The sequence below is a fragment of the Erpetoichthys calabaricus genome, chromosome 2 (genome assembly GCF_900747795.2).
Source record: "Erpetoichthys calabaricus chromosome 2, fErpCal1.3, whole genome shotgun sequence".
Lineage (NCBI taxonomy): Eukaryota > Metazoa > Chordata > Cladistia > Polypteriformes > Polypteridae > Erpetoichthys > Erpetoichthys calabaricus.
Genome location: NC_041395.2, coordinates 240321226 through 240333627, shown reverse-complemented (window position 1 = coordinate 240333627; position 12402 = coordinate 240321226).

Below are 12402 nucleotides of genomic sequence, written 5' to 3'. Positions count from 1 at the left end.
TTAATAGCCCACATGGAAGATACTAGAATTCTGCTTTTTTGCCCAGTCTCAAGCATTGATAACCCGACTAAAAACACTGACTCACTGACATGATAAAATGTTCATTTGAAGAGTGTCATTCAGGTAATGGTAAACTTATTACTTTACTACAATGAAACTTTGAAAACCTGTCCTGAAGCTTTATGCATGTAACCCTGCTTTACTGTATATATTAACATGGGCATTTTGCAAAATTAATTAAAAATGATCATACATGGCATTTCAGTTTTGATTTTTGACATTACTGTATATAAACATTGAGCAGTCTTATATAGTTTGCATCATTTTGTAAATGGTAAATGTAATGTCAACATAACTACTGTACATATTTCTTTAAAACAGCAGACACACTTTAAACTATTAAAAGATATATGCATTTTAAATTTATTTTTCATATTTATTATTTAGTAATATCTTGGGAATGAGAAATTACACCTTACCTAAAGTATTGTTGGCAAACCACTTCTTGCTTATACAGGAGCAAACCAAGAGTGAATTGACAAGAGCTTGTCGAAATAAGCCAAGGCTAGAGTAGACTGCACAGATGGCAGCCAATATAGAGAAGAACTGATTTCTTTGTACAGAGCCACTGGTCTGTCTAATGGTTCTGTAGCTGCTTTTGACCTTATCATATGAAGTGTAGCTTTGTTCTTTCTAAACAACTGGCCCACTACTTATCAGAGAATGACCGTAAATCCTATCTTCTTCCCGCATGACACAGGCTTACTGGTGAAAGGACTGATACATGCACCTAGTGTGCCAGACTCTGCCTTTGAGGTTTTCCCTCCAAGTTACCATGACTGCCCGTTATCATTGCTGAGTTCCGCTGCCAGATGATTTTTCATCGACAAAGTAACTGTGGTTGACTGAATTTGCATATTTGTTAAACCTTTACAGGCCTGCATTACCACAATTCCAAATCAAGCCCTCCTGTGAAAACCTCATTGTTTCTTTCTTATGCTCCACTTTCCATAACTACCTTAAACTGTACATTTGAAAATAAATAAGAAAATATGTTTAATAATGTTAATGTCATGTCATACAATGAGCACCTTTTTTCCTGTTATAAAATTGGATTCTGCTTCTTCTTTCAAGCATAAAGTAAAGTTATATTTCAGGACTTCAGATGGTCACAAGGCTAATTTTGAGCAATGCGTTAAGCATGAATGATTTCAGCTCCATGAAATACTAGTTGAACTGATTTATGCTGCTGATTATATGAAAGGTGCTATTAAAAAAAGACAGACAGAAGGTAGTAAAGAACCAGAAAAGATTATACTATTATATACTATGCTATCATATATTAACATATACTATAGACAATGAAACACAACTCTTCATAGTATAACACTACCTCAAGATGCTTTTATAAGTAAATAGTTAGTTCTATGTAACATAACCTAATTTTCTCAAACCTTTAAATCCAATTCAGTGTCATGTAAGGGCAGTAATCTATTCTGATGCTCTAGAGAGAGTACTAGTCTATCGCGTACACTCTATCAAATTGGCCTACTCACGTACACACCCACGCTGGACCAGTTTAGAGTTGCCATTTAACTTAAAATGCACTTCTTTGGAATATAATATGAAAACCTGAGACCCTGATTAAAATCCATGTAGACAGGATAATGGGTGATAATTGTCAGAGTCTATGTCTAAGAGCTGATAAAAAAAACATAACCATACTTACTGTATGTGTATATATGTATGTGTGTATATATATCTATTATAAAAAAATCTTGGAAGGAGATGAGACGTGATTTTCACAGAAGGATACTTATACGTCCCACGAGAAACAGATTTAACCATGCCCGGGTCCGGAAATAAAGGAGAAAGAGTAGATGACAAAGTAGAACGTCGTAAAGAATTAAAAAATGGCGCAGTAAACATGCAGAGCAGATTAGAGATAATGTAAGTATGAAAATTCGAAAGTCTCAGAAAAAGGATAGGAAAGATCGCATTAGCGCAAACAAATGGAAAATATTACTTGGTGAAATAACGGAACAGCAAAAAGAGATCAAATATATTGTTCAAATTTAAACTTTAAGTCAGAGACTTGTAGATCATCTAATTCGTGTTGCCAACGAGAATTAAAAGATTCCAAAAACGTTGGCGCGGTATAAAGTCTCGTGAGACGGAGATTTTTAACATGTGATTCTTTCAAGTCACACCCTATTTACAACTATTTTCAAACAAAACAAGTTATATGTTGTGCTGACATGGAATCAAAATTCAATGTGATCTTGAAGAAAAGTTAATTCCAAATATTGTTTTTACTAAAGTTTTAAAGTAAAAGTGAAAATAAGGCATATGTAACAATTCCCATGAAAATAACAATCTCTTTAAATTGTATATCCAGTAAACCAATCCCGGGGGAGGGCAAGCAAAGCGAGCAGGGGGCGGAGCACCCTAGTATCCTCTTTAATAAAACCCCTGTGTGCATCCAGTGTCTGTGTGTGTGTGTCTTCTGGTGAACTGCGTATGCGCGGGGCACGGTGCGATGCTTTGAAGCAGATGCTTCAAAGGCTGCCTGACGCGTCACACAAGACAGAGAGGGCAGGACCTATAAAATATCGCACGGCAGATCAAATCGGATTTCGGTAAATGAGGTAAGACCTAAAACATAAAACACGAAAAATCCAATTGGGTACTGAGACGTGGAGACCAGCTTCCCCATTGTTGTGCAAGTATTCACTCTGAGGATGTCAGATTTGCGATTAAGAAGCTTGGCCGGGTAAAGTGTAAAGTGTCAGTCGTTGAAAGGGTTTTCCTAAATATACGAATTTTCATGATATTACAATACGATGACTTTTAAAAGTAGATTTATTTTCGCGCACATTACATCAGTTGCTGGGAAGACTCTGCTGATTGCCCACTGTTGTGACAGAAAATTAAACGCATATTACGGACAGCAAAGCCAGTATTACTGTCAGAGAAAATTACAGGCATTTTACGGGAAAAATTTAATGAGGTAAAAGGTAAAAGTAGACTGTTCCTACTAATGTTTATGGACTACTGTTCTAGCACCCGTTATTGTAATGGGCTTAATGTCTAGTATATATATATTTATGTGTTAGCTATGCTATCCATCAGCAACTGTTGAAATCTAAGTAATCAATGTAGACCTTGTGTATTTTATTTGATACATGGATTGTCCATTTGGTCTGTTAATATAATAATATGTACCTGATCCCTTTTCCTCACTGCGGCCTTTTCCTCTTTGGATTAAGCCATCTATGTTTGGTGTGTCCTCTCAGTGTCACTCACCAAGCTGTTTTGCTGGCAAAATGAAATGGTGGTAGCAACCGCATTGGCCTGGTTTAGCGACTCTAGTCTAGTTGTGTTGAGGCTTTGGTTTCCCAGTGTTTGCATAGATTTATGATTATTTTCACTCATCCATTGCTCACCATGAGAAAGTAGAAAATTAAGTATTTGTGGAGGCATACTAATGTAACAATCTGAGCTGGAATCGACCCGGATTTGAGCTCAGACCAGCCACTGTCTCAGATGATTTTTACTTTGCATATGGGTTCTCTCTTTGCCTTCTCATTTCTCTCACATCCCAAAGTGGTGTGTCATCAGTTAGCAAGCATCTCTAGGTTTGCCCTGCTACAGTTCCTTTCCTTGAAACACATATTGCTGGGATATGCTCAAAATTTCTGTGAATCACAATTTGCTAATGTGTGTTACAAAAACAAATGGATAACACATATTTGGTTTTAAACCTCCTGAATATGTGCCGCGTGCCTAGTGCCCAGTGGTTTTGTTAAGTGTAAATACTGTATATAGAATTCTGATGCAGTTTACATTTGCATTTTCTCTCACATCAGTTAATCAGTCCTATTCTGTGCTACTAAACAAGAAGCAGGCTTTGTTTAATATTTCATGCTGATTTGCAACACCATTAATTATGTACTCAAGTAGTAACACTTTGACTGTTTATAGCCCTTGATAAATAGGTGATATACTGTTACAGCTATCAAAATGAAATATGATAATGCCTATTATCACCATTAGGACAGGTGGGAAACACATTGAAATGTTAAAATTTTTTAAGGCCAGGAAATCTTAGCACTATAACTTCTCTAAGTGAACACTGACTGCAGTCCAGTAAAGCCTTTGTTTTATATTTTACACATATGTAGTATCTCTAATTGACTACAGGTTAAGGGATATTTGTCTTCATTTACTCTTGCACTACACCATATGCTGCCTACATGCAGAAAATATGAGGGGAAGTGACCAGGTAGTTGTGAGATTCAAATGTTATATTTACAGGTTTTTTTTTGTTTTGAGTTGGCTTACATATTATTACAGAGAACCAGAAACATTTTTCAATAAAATCACCACTTTTTGCTGGTAAAAGGATGAAAGAAACACCTTTTCCTAGGAAGTTGATCAAAACAATAACAAAGTCCTTTTTGCAAGAGGGGATCTTATCCCAAAATTACAAAACCTCCCCTCCACACTAGAAGAAGACTGGGGAATATCATGTAATTGCTGAATATGAAATCTTTTTTAAATTTTAATATTTTACCTTGGTATTCATTGAATAATTATCACACACATTGCTCAGATGTGTTACCTGTTGTTATGTGATTTGACATTAATAGACATGGAGTAATATGTAACTGTACTTTATGTAACTTATAGTGACTTCTCTTAAACTTCCATGTACTGTATAATGTTGTGCAGGGTATTTGTCTTCATTATTCTATTAAGAAATAATCACATTTTCCAATATAGTCTGGTCCTCATAGTCTAGGAATGGCCATTTTCAAAAAAATAATAAAAATAATTTTTAATTGAAATATTACACATTACTAATCATTGGATGTGGATAGAACATTGTAATGGAAACAAGGTATGAAAAAGGGAGCATTACCACAAAAATATTAAACCTGAATTCATTTCTCTTAAATGTAAAAGACTGATATAATAAGCTTCACGTTTTGCTCCAGGTTTATTGGCAGGCACTTTCAGAAATGAATGTATGTTCATCAGAGCAAATGAGGAAAGACACTGTTTTTATTTTACATATTTGGCAAGAGGCAAACCAATTTCCTTTCACTCTGCAGTATTAAAGAAAATTCTACATGTGGTCATTGTGCACAATTTGAAGTAAATTTATCTGTAAAGCAGCCAAGACAGCATTACAAGCTCTAAATTTTTGTTTGGCATTCTTACATATCATTTTTTATGTATAAAAGATTGCATATTTCATGCACATATACTTTCACACACAGTAGATGTGGAATGAGTTTAGTCCTCTTGTTCTTAATTTCATATGATTAATATTGTACAGTAGATTGGCAACGAAGAGAATCCTCTCTGACTCAGAATGAATCACTTTAAAGTTTTATGTAGTGCCTTTTCACTGATAGCTTCATACACAACATTTACACAGCAAGAGAGATGAGACATGATTTTCTCAGAGACACACTTTCACATCCCGCAAGACGAGACTCCGTGCCAGGAGATTTAACCACGCCGGGGCCAGAAATAAAAGACAAAGAGTAAACGACAAAGTAGAACGTCGTAAAGAATTCAAAAACGTTGGCGCGATACACCTGCAGAGCAGGTTAGAGATAATGGAAGTACAAAAATTCGAAAGTCTCAAAAAAATGATTGTTTGCGCTAATGCGATCTTTACTAACGGAAATTATTACTTGGTGAAATAATGGAACAGTGAAAAGAGATTGAATATATTGTTCAGATTTAAACTTTAAGTCGGAGACTTGTAGATCGTCTAATTTGTGTTGCCATCATGGAAAAGTAGTGTTTCTTCCCAATGAAGAGGCGTATCCACGAGAATTAAAAGATTTGTTGTTTGGTAAAAGTGAAATCCCGCGTGTGAAAGGCGCTATATAGCGCCCGATCCGGCACAGACTGAGGCAGAGGCACGTACTTAAATAAAATACTTTTTTATTTTTCTTCAGCCGTGGGGCACGCCTTCCCCGTGTCCCACAGGCCCAACACAGTCCCAAAAACACTCACAAATACCACAACAGACCTTCTATCACCACCACTCCTCAGGCTTAGTCCTCCTCCTCCCGACTCTGGCTCTCTTGAGTGGTGGTGGCTGGCCTTTTTTATACCCCACCCGGAAGCATTCCAGGTGCTTGATCACCTGGGCCTAATTGCATTTCCGGGTGGGGCTGAGGAATTGACCAGCCGGGCTGCAAAGTCCATGCAGCTCCCCCTGGCGGCCATCCGAGCCCCCAACCAGGTTGTGGAGGACTCCATGTCCCATGGAGCCATGCGCCAGGTTGGGGAATCATCGTCCACCAGGGAGGCTGCCACCAAGCGTCCCGGGGGAGGTATTGAGCTGCCCATGGTGGCTCTCCCGGAACAGATGCAGCAGGAGCGTCCCTGCCGGGCATGGGACTCGGCTGTCCTTCACACGCGAGACAAAATTTCAAGCCCCGCAAGACAAGAGCTTATGCAAAGAGATTTGGAAAAGCCCTGCCCACATAACCATTCACACGTTTCGATCATTTCTCATTTGTGTGAATGCTATTTTCAGACACATTTCTTGTAGAGAGAAAGAAACGATATTCACTCACGGGCAGTTATACGTTAAGCGAAAAGAGATCGAATATATGCACATAGGTGATATGCCAGAAGTATGTAGATATTGTTTGGCTTTAAACTTTAAGTTGGAGACTTGTAGATTGTCTAATTTGTGTTGCCACCAGGGAAAAGTAGTGTTTCTTCACAATGAAGAGGCCTATCTGCGAGAATTAAAAATTTTGTTGTTTGGTGAAAGTGAAATCTACATATGCCAGTGGCAGAGATGCGAAGTTGCTGGCGTGTAGCGCAGGCGGTTGGGGTTGGCAAGTGAAGAGAGCAGGGGGCAAACCCCCTAGTTCAAATAAAAGAAACAAAAACAACAGCATATCTAAAATACTGTACAACAAGGAAGGCTAATAGTAAGTTGCAGTTGTAACCCATACAACTAAGCTAGTAATGAACTAGCATTTATTGATAACAGCCAGATGTGTCTTACTTCTTGTAAGAATTATTTGGCCATATCTATATCTGGACAATATATATTTTGAATATTATAACATAACATTCTCCAACCCAACTATTTCAATTCATGGTTGTTGAGGTCATAGCATATCCCAGACAAACTGGGCAAATCAGAATCAGAATCACTTTTATTCACCAGTACTTAATGTACATGAATTTGCCTTTGTAGATTTGGTGCTGCTTATAACAGAACATAACATCACATACAAAATAACATAAAAAACATAAGTTAAAAAAAGAAACTTCAAAGTTGCAGAATAGTACAATTATAAAGGAGATGTCCAGATGAAAGTGTGAGTGTATAGTGTATATGCACGTGCACACACATACATGTACATACACTGTAAACAATTATATGACAGAAGTGCAGGAAACTGACTTGAATAAGGCACCAGTTCATCACAGGGTCTTTTTTTTGTATTATGCATTCTGCATATGTGTTTGCTTTCCTTTTTAGGTTCATGTTCTCTTTGAGACCATCACATGTGAGCACCTGAATTGTCACCACTACGACATACAGGAAAAAAAACAAAAAAACGTGCCCATGACACAGAGAGAAGAGTGGGGACTTTCTGGACTTCTGGCTATGGAGCAAAACATGCCCTGTTACACAGTTAAAACTCATTAGACTTTTGTCAAGTTGGTCCTGTCCATTGGGAACTCATATTCCTCTGCTGGTGGACTAGAGTTGGACCTCACATAGTTGTACTGTAGATCCTCCCATGTGCCTGCTCCTAGGTAATCTGGGGGTCTTCTTAGCATAAGCCCTCCACAAAAGATGGGTTTATCGCTACATCTTCATTTAGTCTTCACTAAATCAAATGTTGTCAGTTCTTTTTATTCATAAGGCTATGCATTCACTATAAAGTGTGTGAGCTTCTTTCTGGTGTCTAGTGGAACTATTAAAATGGCAGAAACTGGGAAACCAGACTTCTACAAGACTGATTTTTCAAGTTTCAATGATAGTACATACCCCAAATTGGCAGCCCTGTTGATTTTCAGGATAGATTTAGCAACCATTATAATGCAAATAATTTATATAGAAAGGTTTTAAACAATTTTTCTACCATGACAAATTTTGAAGTATTAAAATAGGCAAAATTCACAATCTTGCAACAGATTTTAGGTTAACACAATAGAATGTGAATACTCACATTCACATTTTTTAATTTACAAATAATTAAAGGTGTATGTTAGTAATATTCATTTAGCTATTGCAAGTTAAGAACTTTAAAGCAGAGTACATTTTTTTAGTTAGGCTTTTAAATTTATAGGCTTTCAACTTTCTGACAAGACAACATCACAGAGATCACTGTGTGACAGGAGAAATCAATAAACGCTGCCATGCTTAGTGGGGTTTTACCACAGAACTCTATTTAGAATGATAGCTTGTGATATTTTATGATCATCCTGTTGTAGTAGTAAAGAGGTGAAATATAATGTTCACAATTGAACTTTAAAGCAATAATAACACCTAGATCAGGTATTTTATTTTACCCATTTCTGACAGCTACTCAACAGGCTGCTGCTTTTCACTATCTGACGTCTTATACTAAATTCACTTCCCAAAGATCTTACAGATTTTCTTATTTTCTTTGTCTTCTTCCTATACTGCCAATGTTGACTTTATTTAAAAATAAAAAACATGTAGTCATTTTGAGTCTGTCTAAAAATAATTTCAGGCATTCAAACTCATTTAATATTTTAGTGGAAACTGATGCAAGTGTGCATTTTACATTTTGTAGGTTTTTATAAAGCTCAGTACAAATACTTTATTATAAAAGCTTATGAAAAATTATAAACTCTAAGACAAAAAAATCAAGTATACTGAAGAGTAATGATGTCCTACTGAGAAGGCGAGACAAATGATTTTATTGCATCCATCTATCTTTTCCAGGGTTCTTGCTCCTACTCTGTTCAATGCTTGTATGGACTGGGTGTTGGGCAAGGTCGTGGAGTCCAGCAGCTGTGGGGCATCTGTTGGTGAAGAAAGATTCACAGATCTTGACTTTGCTGACGATACCGTGATCTTCACGGAGTCAATGGAGCAAGTGTCCTGGATAAAAACCAAGATCCAGGCCTTTAATGACCTCTTGGGCACAGCCATCAGCAGTGTGTCTGTTTGCGGAGAGAGTGTTGACCTTGTTGAGAGGTTTACTTACCTTGGCAATGACATTCATGTCTCTGGTGACTCTTCCTGTGAAGTCAGTAGACGGATTGGGAGAGCATAGGGGGTCATGAGGTCACTGGAAAGGGGTGTGTGGCGCTCCCGATATCTATGCAGATGGACGAAGGTCCAAGTCTTTAGAGTCCTGGTGCTATATGGTTGCGAGACATGGACGCTATCCAGTGACCTGAGACGAAGACTGGACTCCTTTGGTACTGTGTCTCTCCGGAAAATCCTTGGGTACTGTTGGTTTGACTTTGTGTCGAATGAGCGGTTGCTCATAGAGTCCCAAATGAGGCACATTACCTGCATTGTGAGGGAGGGTCAGTTACAGCGAGTTTTCCCGAGGATGATCCAGCTCGTAAGATCCTCATTGTTGGGGACCCGAGTGGCTGGACCAGGCCAAGGGGTCACTCACGTAACACCTGGCTGCAGCAGATAGAGGGTCATTTCCTCAGGGCAGGACTGGACCGTGTGTCTGCCTGGCGGTTGCAAACCGGAATCCCGAGTTGTTTCGTCGTATAGTGGTGGCGGCAACGCACTGTGTACCAGTGCATGCTCCCCAACTTGACTTGACTTCATCTATCTTCAGCCCTGCTTAATCCAGAGTCAGGATCACAAGGACCAGCAGCATTGAGTGTTAGGGAGGAGCCAACCCTGGATTGGACGCCAATCGACTGCACGCTAAATTCAAATACACAAGCACATTTTGATACAGGGAAACTAGCACAGACTTTGGAGAATGACTCGTCTGGGATTCTAACCAAGGACTCACCACTGTGCTACCATGCCACCTTGAAATGATTTAAACTCTAATATCGATATGTAAATGAATCTAGCAGTGCCTCATTGAAATGTAAACATATTTGATTTTACCTGTAGAAAGGTTAAATTTACTTTTATATTACACATAAACCCTCTTAGGTTTTTTTTATTTTCCCTAACGTTGGCACATCATTTTGGGATGTTAGATTAAATATTCACATTGTATAAATAACTGACAGATAAAAGGATGAAATTGGCCACTTGATTTTGACATACATGCCAAAAATATGTCTCTATTTGTACAAAGCTAGAGAACAGAGACAAGGCTAGTTGAATAGAAGGAAGATGTGAAAGGATACAGATTAGGATTATCAGTACTGGTGACACCTGAAAATATGGGTTAAACTGCATTTATCTGAAATCTACTGAAGCTTTGGAAAAGAAAACAAACAAAAGTGTATAACTTTAAAAATAGTAAGATATTTGCAACTGGCTAGGAGAGATGACAATGGCTCCAACAAATTATTTGAAATTGTCTGCAAGTCTCCTAAATATTACACTTACATGAATTGCTAGGAACTTTCAATAAATAAGAGACAATAACGTTAACTGACATGCTTGTGGTCTCCTTGGCCATCTTAGCATGGCAAGAAGGGAACCATCATACAATCACAGACCATTTTATCTGGTAACCCTGCTTATTAATACAAAGAGTGTGTGCCTTCAAACAACCCAACACATGGATGGATCTTTATATACAGTAATCCCTCCTCCATCGCGGGGGTTGCGTTCCAGAGCCACCCGCGAAATAAGAAAATCCGCGAAGTAGAAACCATATGTTTATATGGTTATTTTTATATTGTCATGCTTGGGTCACAGATTTGCGCAGAAACACAGGAGGTTGTAGAGAGACAGGAACGTTATTCAAACACTGCAAACAAACATTTGTCTCTTTTTCAAAAGTTTAAACTGTGCTCCATGACAAGACAGAGATGACAGTTCCGTCTCACAATTAAAAGAATACAAACATATCTTCCTCTTCAAAGGAGTGCGCGTCAGGAGCAGATATTGTCACAGAGATAGAGAAAAGCAAACAAATCAATAGGGCTGTTTGGCTTTTAAGTATGCGAAGCACTGCGGCACAAAGCTGTTGAAGGCGACAGCTCACACCCCCTCCGTCAGGAGCAGAGAAAAGAGAGAGAGAGAGAGATAGAGAGAGACAGAGTTTATTTTTCAATCAAAAATCAATACGTGCCCTTCGAGCTTTTAAGTATGCGAAGCACCGTACGGCATGTCGTTTCAGGAAGCAGCTGCACAAAAGATAGCAACGTGAAGATAATCTTTCAACATTTTTAGACGAGCGTCCGTATCGTCTAGGTGTGCGAACAGCCCCCCTGCTCAATCCCCCTACGTCAGGATCAGAGAAAATCAGCGCAAGAGAGAGAGAAAAGTAAGCTGGGTAGCTTCTCAGCCATCTGCCAATAGCGTCCCTTGTATGAAATCAACTGGGCAAACCAACTGAGGAAGCATGTACCAGAAATTAAAAGACCCATTGTCCGCAGAAATCCGCGAACCAGCAAAAAATCCGCGATATATATTTAAATATGCTTACATATAAAATCCGCGATGGAGTGAAGCCGCGAAAGGCGAAGCGCGATATAGCGAGGGATTACTGTACTGTGTATAACAGGATGATGTGGTCAAGAGGTTTATGTGTTGTTTTTCTTGGGCCAGACTAACCAATCTCTCTCTCTCATTCCTCCTAGGGCACGAAGCGGAAGCAGAAGCAGACAATGGCCGACAGTGAGATGAATCGTGTTGCCGTCGTCATAGAAGAACTCCAGGCACTCGACGAACAAATTCAGAAACTCCTGTCCAGACGAAGATACCTTAGGGATCTGAAGGCTCGGCTGCTGGATAAACCGTCCTCACCATTTGTAATCGGCGTAACATCAACCCCGAGTTGTGCCGCTCAAGTAAATTTCACCCTCGCGCCTCGTAGGAGCGACAACGACACCGATGAAGACCTCGCCGTTTTTTCAGCTATGCAGGCAGAGGTTCAAGGCTAGAACACCTCCATCGGCACAGGCGAGCATCTCGACTCAGAACTGGTTCGATCCTCTCCGCGTCTCCAGTTTGCCCTCAGCCCCTGGTGATGTAATAGTGGTAGGTGATTCGATTGTTAGAAACCTCAATATCGCATGCCCTAATCGAAAATCTTTTGTTTCTTGTTTTCCCGGTGCTCGTGTCCGAGATGTGATGAGACGTGTGCCGGCAATCTACGAGAAGCCCAAGAAGAGGGCAGTTGGAGCGATTGTTTTTCATGCCGGTGTGAACGACATAAGGCACCGAGAGTCGGAAATCCTCAAGGCTGACTTCGCAGCACTAATTTAAGA